Here is a 6,814-nt window from a genome sequence, read left to right as displayed (position 1 = left end):
GGGTCATATAAGGAAAACCAGGACTGAGGACTTATAGGACACACTAGATTGAAGAAAGAGTGCAGCTCCTCCCCTGAAATTCTAACAGTGTGATAGCAGCTGGATTTCTAGACCTGTCACCTGTTGTTTTCACTAAGAGATCAACACAAAAAGAACCCCTGATGGTCCCATTAGCTCAATTCTATCCCACTGTCAATGCAGAGGCTACTTAAAGGTTTGTCTTCCTGTTCATCAATTTAGGCCAGCTATCCATCCATTCATCCATCCATCCATCCAATCATCCATCCACTCATTTGCCCCCATAGCTTCCATTGTCCCACCTCTAGCATAACTAGAACCTAGAACCTATAGCTCAACCTCTAGCATAACTAGAACCTAGAACCTATAGCTCAACTTGATTTTGAAGCTTGGTTTAAGCTTATGACCCAGTGGCTTGATACTGCAGTAGTGCCTCAAGCAGACCTCTAGAAGGTTTATCATTTCATTCCATGGAGACTCTTTTGTAACTATCAGTTTCCCATTTTCTGTTGCAGTCTTATTAAGCTTCTGTAGCCCATCTGTAATATATATATATATATATATATATATATATATATATATATATATGTGTGTGTGTGTGTGTGTGTGTGTGTGAATGATATTCCCTGTGCATTTATTGTTATTCAACAATAAATGGAAATAAGTGGAAAGATACAAATATGCTTACTAAGTTTCTGTTAGAGAGAGCTCATGACATTTTGTTTGTCTTTTTTTTTTTTCTGTCTCAGAAAGCTTTATTTTTACTTGGTCCAAGACTTGAGAGAGGCTGCAGAGAGAGCAGTTACCAAGCTCTGCCTAGTGGCTTGAGCGGTTCATTCAGGTGGCAGTCCTGAGGCAGCCTGGTGAAGAGAAGAGGGAGCCCCTTGGAAGGCAGAGACCTCCTAGTCGTGCTTGAGAGTGAGGCGCTCAAAGAGATACTCTCCCATAGATGCCTGGGGCATACTAGTCTGTGCTGGCTGTGTCCCTGCCACTCTACGGAGGTTGGCCAGGTGGTTGCCCATCTTCTTATCCAGGAAGTAGCTTTCCAAGAAGTCACAGAGGATGAGGGTCTGTGCGGGCAGAACCCAGAGCATGCAGATCCAAGAGGGCCTGGTTCAGTTTCTTCTCCAGGGCCAGCTTCCATGGCCTCCTGGGTTTTACCTCATTCATCTTGAGACGGCTTCTGCACATCCTGGAAGAGTACACGATCCCCGCGATCGTTCTTCAACTTGAAACACACGGTGCCCTTGGTCTTTTCCTTGGCCAATTCGCTGAAGAAGTGGCCTACGCCCTCGAAAGCCACATCGTTCAGATCAAAGAAGAAGCCCAGAGAGAGGTAGGTGTAGGAAGCTGGCAGGTGCAAGTTGACCAGAGGGTTCACGGCAGCTTCCACTTCGGTGGAATAGTTCCGACGAATTTGAGAGGTCATGGCTGATCTGGAGTGTGGGACTAACAGTGAAGGCAGTGCTGGCTGGTCCTAGGAACCGAAGGCATTGGGCAAGGAGATGGTCCTGGAGGCTGCAACTGGAGAGACTTGTAAGGCAGCTGGAAGCTAATAAAGTGGGAGTCTCTGGGTCTGTTCTGTCCAAACACTTTTGAAGCAAGATACAGATCCACGGGACCTCCAAGGCACTGCTCTCTGTTTGTCTTTTTTATGGCATTCTTTTTCTCTTGTATTTGTTTCACTTTTTAAAACAAAATGGGTGCATGTTCACAAAAACATGGCTGCCTAAAAATACCAAACCAGAACACCAATAGACATGCTTAGATGCAAGGGGAACTTCACCAGGTCATACCTTTAAATAAAGAACTAAATGCAGCTAAAGAATGATAAGTAGAGAAATAGTCTTCCCCAGGGAGGAGGCCTCTAATTGGCTATCCAAGCCCAATGGTCAGTCTGGAAATCTTGTACATGGAAGCAACACTGAGCAGGCATGGGAGGAGTTGGAGGAAGAAAGTGGAATAAGGAGATTATATTTTAATTAAAACTGGGTGTCAATGCTTAAAGCTTACTTCTAAGTTAGCGTAGAAAAGATTTGCTTCTCCATGATAATATTAAACAGGTAAGTTCTCTAAGGTTTCCCATTGCTAACATAGACAGAAAAGTGTAACAGGTCTTTTGCTACTTTGTGGGTTCTTCTTTCTTCCACCCTTCTCCACTCCTTTTCTTCCACAAGGTCTCTCGTGTAGCCAAAATTGGTCTCAGACTCCCTAAGGGTGACCTTGAACTTCTGATCTTACTGTTTCTTTCTTTCTTTTTTTTAAAGGCATTTTATTAGATATTTTCTTCATTTACATTTCAAATGATATCCCCAAACCCCCCTAACTCTCCCCCAACCCTGCTCTCAAGCCCACCCACTTCCCCTTCCTGGCCCTGGCATTCCCCTGTATTGGGGCATATAATCTTCACAAGACCAAGGGCCTCTCCTCCCAATGATGGCCAACTAGGCCATCCTCTGCTACATATGCAGCTAGAGACACAGCTCTGTGGGGTCCTGGTTAGTTCATATTGTTGATCCTCCTATAGGGTTGCAGATCCCTTTAGCTCCTTGGGTACTTTCTCTAGCTCCTTCATTAGGGGCCCTGTGATCCATCCAATAGCTGACTGTGAGCATCCACTTCTGTATTTGTCAGGCATTGGCATAGCCTCGCAAGTAGAATTACAGATGTGCACCATTGTGTCTGGCTCATGCAGTGTTGGGGCTCAAACCTGGGGTTTTGTGCATAGTAGGCAAGCACTTTACCCACTAAGCTACATCCCAAGCCCTTGTGTTATATGACTTATTTCTGACAAATACTAAGTTTTTCCAAATAAATACTGATATAACCTAGAAATTAAATTAACAGTAAATTTTTAGTTAAATATTATAGACTGAACACTCCCAATTATCTCTGATCTACCCTCAAACCTACTAAAAAGATAAAAGATGAAGGCAAATATTTTGGGATCAGGAGAAATAAAACTAGTCAGCATGAAATACCATGATAGGTTTTATTTGTTCCTGTTTATTTCTTTTCTGCTTGAACTTCCTCTGCCTGGGTAATTACTTTGTCCTCTGAACTTTGTGCTCCTTTGGCCAGTGCATAAGACATGTCTTAGGAGAAGTGTCAACATACACCTGTGATATGATCCTTTACAATGCTTGTGACCTTCCTCAGAATGAAAGTGTCCTAATAATGTCTTTTCTTATGCCAGAATGCCAGAATACAAAGATATATCAAGACAAAACCACAGAAGCCTAGCAGAACCACTCTCATGTAACTTAAGCCCAAAATGAATGCTGTTGGGGCTTGGGATGTAGCTCAGTTGGTAGAGTGCTTGCCTAGCATGCATAAGGCCATGAGTTAAATCTTTGGTACCACATGAGCCCCACTATTGTGGTGAACACATGCAATCTCAGCTCTGCAGGAGGAGGGAAAAATTCAAGGCCTACCTAGATGCCAGTGAGCTATCCTGGGCAACTTAGTGAGACCATATTTCCAATAGAATTTAAAAAGAGGGAGCTGGGGAACATAACTCAGTGAATTCTTCCCTTAGGGTGATTCAACTGAGATGTCCCCTTTAAGACTCAGACATGTCCCCAGATGGTGACTATTTGGGAAGCATTAGGAGATATGGCCTTGATGACAGAAGTAAGTCATTATGGGTAGGGCTTTAAGTTTCAAAAGACTCATGCCATTTGGTGTCTATTTTGCTTCCTGATGGGGGTTCTAGATATGAGTTCCCAGCTACCGCTCCAGCTGCCTGACACCTGCTGTCTTTCCCTCTGCCACCCTGTACTCTAACCCTCTGGAATGCTGTGCATTGGTGTTTTGTCACAGCAGTCAAAAAGTAAATAAGGGGCTGGAGAGGTGGCTCATCATTTAAAAGCACTGGCAGTCCTTGCAGAGGAACTGGGTTTGATTCCCAGCCAGCTCACAGGCATGGGCAACTATCGTTCTAGGGAATTCATTGTCCTCTTCTGGCCTCTGTGAGCACTGCATGTACACAGTGAAGACACACATGCAGCTAAAATACCCAAACACATAAAGATAAATGGTAAAACACAATTTTTAAAAGATAAAGAGAAAACAAGTAAGACAGTGTTCTAAGGGTCCTTGGTCTTCGTGCATGGTTCCTTAGACCCTTAAAGCAAGTGCTGCTGACAAGCACAGTGGAGGCTCCAGGATTTCTATGGTCCAATTTCAGAATTCACATGGCCTCACTGCTGCCATCTCCCATTGTTCGAAATGCTTGCACATCATTTACACTAAAGAGGAGGGAGTACAGACATACCATTGCTGCAAAGTATGTTAAAGAATTTGTAGCTATGCTTTTAAAACATGATTATGAAAGGAGCTATCACACAAAAATGAGAGAGAAGAAATCCAGGGATGAGAGTCATGTATATGTAATTCTTAGAAGAATAATATTCAGCTTTAATTTTATGATGATTAAAATAGAAAACAAAACTGCTCTTTCCCCTAAAGCCATAAACAGCAGGATCTCTTTCTGTTTGATGCCTGAATCCAGTAGCCTAATGTGTAAACCGAAAGTGTTTTTATTTACTCTGGAATGTCTCCTCCTCTTTCCTTTTGATACAATTCTAATCTCTTGTGGGTGAATAATTGCAGTTCACGTCAGAATAGAGAAGCAAATCTTTCCGAAACCAACTCTCATGACTTTGTTTGGAAGCATGGTTTTAGGCATTCACATAAAAACCACAAAAATGTGTGTGTGTGTGTGTGTGTGTGTGTGTTGGGTTTCCTTTCATTATCGGCTGCTGAGAAAGTGGGATAGGTGGAGACTGGAATGCAAACACTGGAAAGTCTCCACAGTCAACTGAAAGGTTGGGAACAAGAGGCAGGCAGAAGCTAAGCACATTTGCAGAGGGCAGACTTCCCCAGCAAGCAGGAAGTAGAAAAGTTCACAAGTTCAGTGAAGAGGACATCCAGAACCGACCTCTTGGGGACACATTATCGCCTTCATTGGACACATATTCTTCTTAATGTATAGCAGCTGCCTTCATAGCTAACCCTAGTGGAAGGCAGAATTCACAGAGATTGTACCTGCTCTGTGTTTTAGAACTGGAAGGAAAATGGTCTTTCCTGAGTGTTCCCAATGGGGGCAGGGCGTTTGCCTCACTGAGGTTCTCTTCACATTGATTTCTCAGTAGGGTCAGTGGCCACTGATGTTTTGTCGCTTGTCCTAAGTAAATGTGAAGTCTGTCATTACAGGGGGCCTCACGGAAGGAAGGTGTTAAGCCGCAGATTTAGGATGAAATCCCAGCCAACAGCTGCAACCAACACTGTAATTTTAGACTGAAGTCCAAGTTCAAGAGATTACCAAGAAACAAAGGAGACTGCTATTCTTCTAGGGACAGAGTAGCCAGCAGCTCCCCCCCCCCTGCCACCGCACACCCTCGCACCCCCCCCCCCCATGTTAAAGTTCAAACTTTTCTTGGGAGAGCCATTTTGCTTAAATCTGAAAAGTGGATTTTAAAAAAGTATTACTTTTCATTTATTTACTATGTGTATGCAGGTATGTGTGGTGGGGGCAGATGGGCCGGTTCGTTCCCTCCTTTCTACTCTGTGGGTCCTGAGGATAAGGTTGAGTTCCTAAGGCCCGTTGGCAAGAACCAGTTCATTGTCTGTTGTGGCAACAAAATATCAGGCAAAGCAAGTTAAGGAAGGGTTGAGTTTGACTTGAGTGTGGGCTATGGTCCATCACAGCCGGAAAGGTACTGTGGCAGGAGCAGGAGCAGGAGCAGGAGCAGGAGCAGGAGCAGGAGCAGGAGCAGGAGCAGGAGCAGGAGCAGGAGCAGGAGCAGGAGCAGGAGCAGGAGCAGGAGCAGGAGCAGGAGCAGGAGCAGGAGCAGGAGCAGGAGCAGGAGCAGGAGCAGGAGCAGGAGCAGGAGCAGGAGCAGGAGCAGGAGCAGGAGGAGCAGGAGCAGGAGGAGGAGCAGGAGCAGGAGCAGGAGCAGGAGCAGGAGCAGGAGCAGGAGCAGGAGCAGGAGCAGGCAGCTGGGCAGGTTGTGTCCACAATCAGGAAGTCAATGAATGGTGGTGTTCAGATCCCTTCTTTTAGCTTAGGTTACTCCAGCCCTTAGGATGATGTGGCCCCAAGTTAGGGTGGGTCTTCCCCCTGTCAATTTACCTAGAAAAGCCTTCACAGACATGTTCAGAGTCTTGTTTCCATGGCAAGTCTAAGTTCCATCAAATTAACAATCAAGACTAACCACTACAATTTCCTTCTTAGAGTTATGACTGATTTAAATCCATAAGATTTAAGAGGTATTTGTTTCTATTTTCTGACATATATGCTGTTTGGAGACAGGGAATTTTTAACGCTGAAAATAGCAAAGCAATTAATTCCAAAGTTCTATCTTCTGTCTTCTGGGCATTTTCATCTCCAAGGGATATGCATTCCATAGGAAATCACGTCTAGATCAAGCTCCATTCCCAGATCCATCAATCATCCTAAGCCCCCCTCCTCTTGTTTCTAACCTGTGTGCAAAAGGGGCCTTAGCAGCTCACTCTGGTGTCTTCCTTAGAAATTTGGAAGCAGGGCTGGCTAAATGGTGTGTGTGTGTGTGTGTGTGTGTGTGTGTGTGTGTGTGTGTGTGTGTGTGTGTGTAAAGGCACCTAGCATCAAGTCTAATGGCCTGATTTCAAGCCCTGGGAGAACCAACCCCACCAAGTTATTCTCTGACCTCCGCACATGCATGATGGGGTGATGGGGTGCACAGACTCACCCAGATTCACATACACACAAGTGAATAAATAGAAACCTTGAGTTAATGTCAGAGACCTTCCT

At 44.6% G+C, this 6,814-nt stretch overlaps 1 pseudogene; it reads right to left on the bottom strand.

Annotated features, from left to right (window-relative positions):
* Positions 1-920: 920 nt before the first annotated feature.
* Positions 921-1,447, bottom strand: LOC110287409 (ferritin light chain 1-like; annotated as a pseudogene).
* Positions 1,448-6,814: the final 5,367 nt, after the last annotated feature.

The sequence above is a fragment of the Mus caroli genome, unplaced genomic scaffold (assembly GCF_978045245.1).
Source record: "Mus caroli unplaced genomic scaffold, Mus_caroli_1 scaffold_5, whole genome shotgun sequence".
Lineage (NCBI taxonomy): Eukaryota > Metazoa > Chordata > Mammalia > Rodentia > Muridae > Mus > Mus caroli.
The sequence above is the reverse complement of the archived record's forward strand: the minus strand, read 5'-3'. Positions and strand labels throughout refer to the sequence as shown.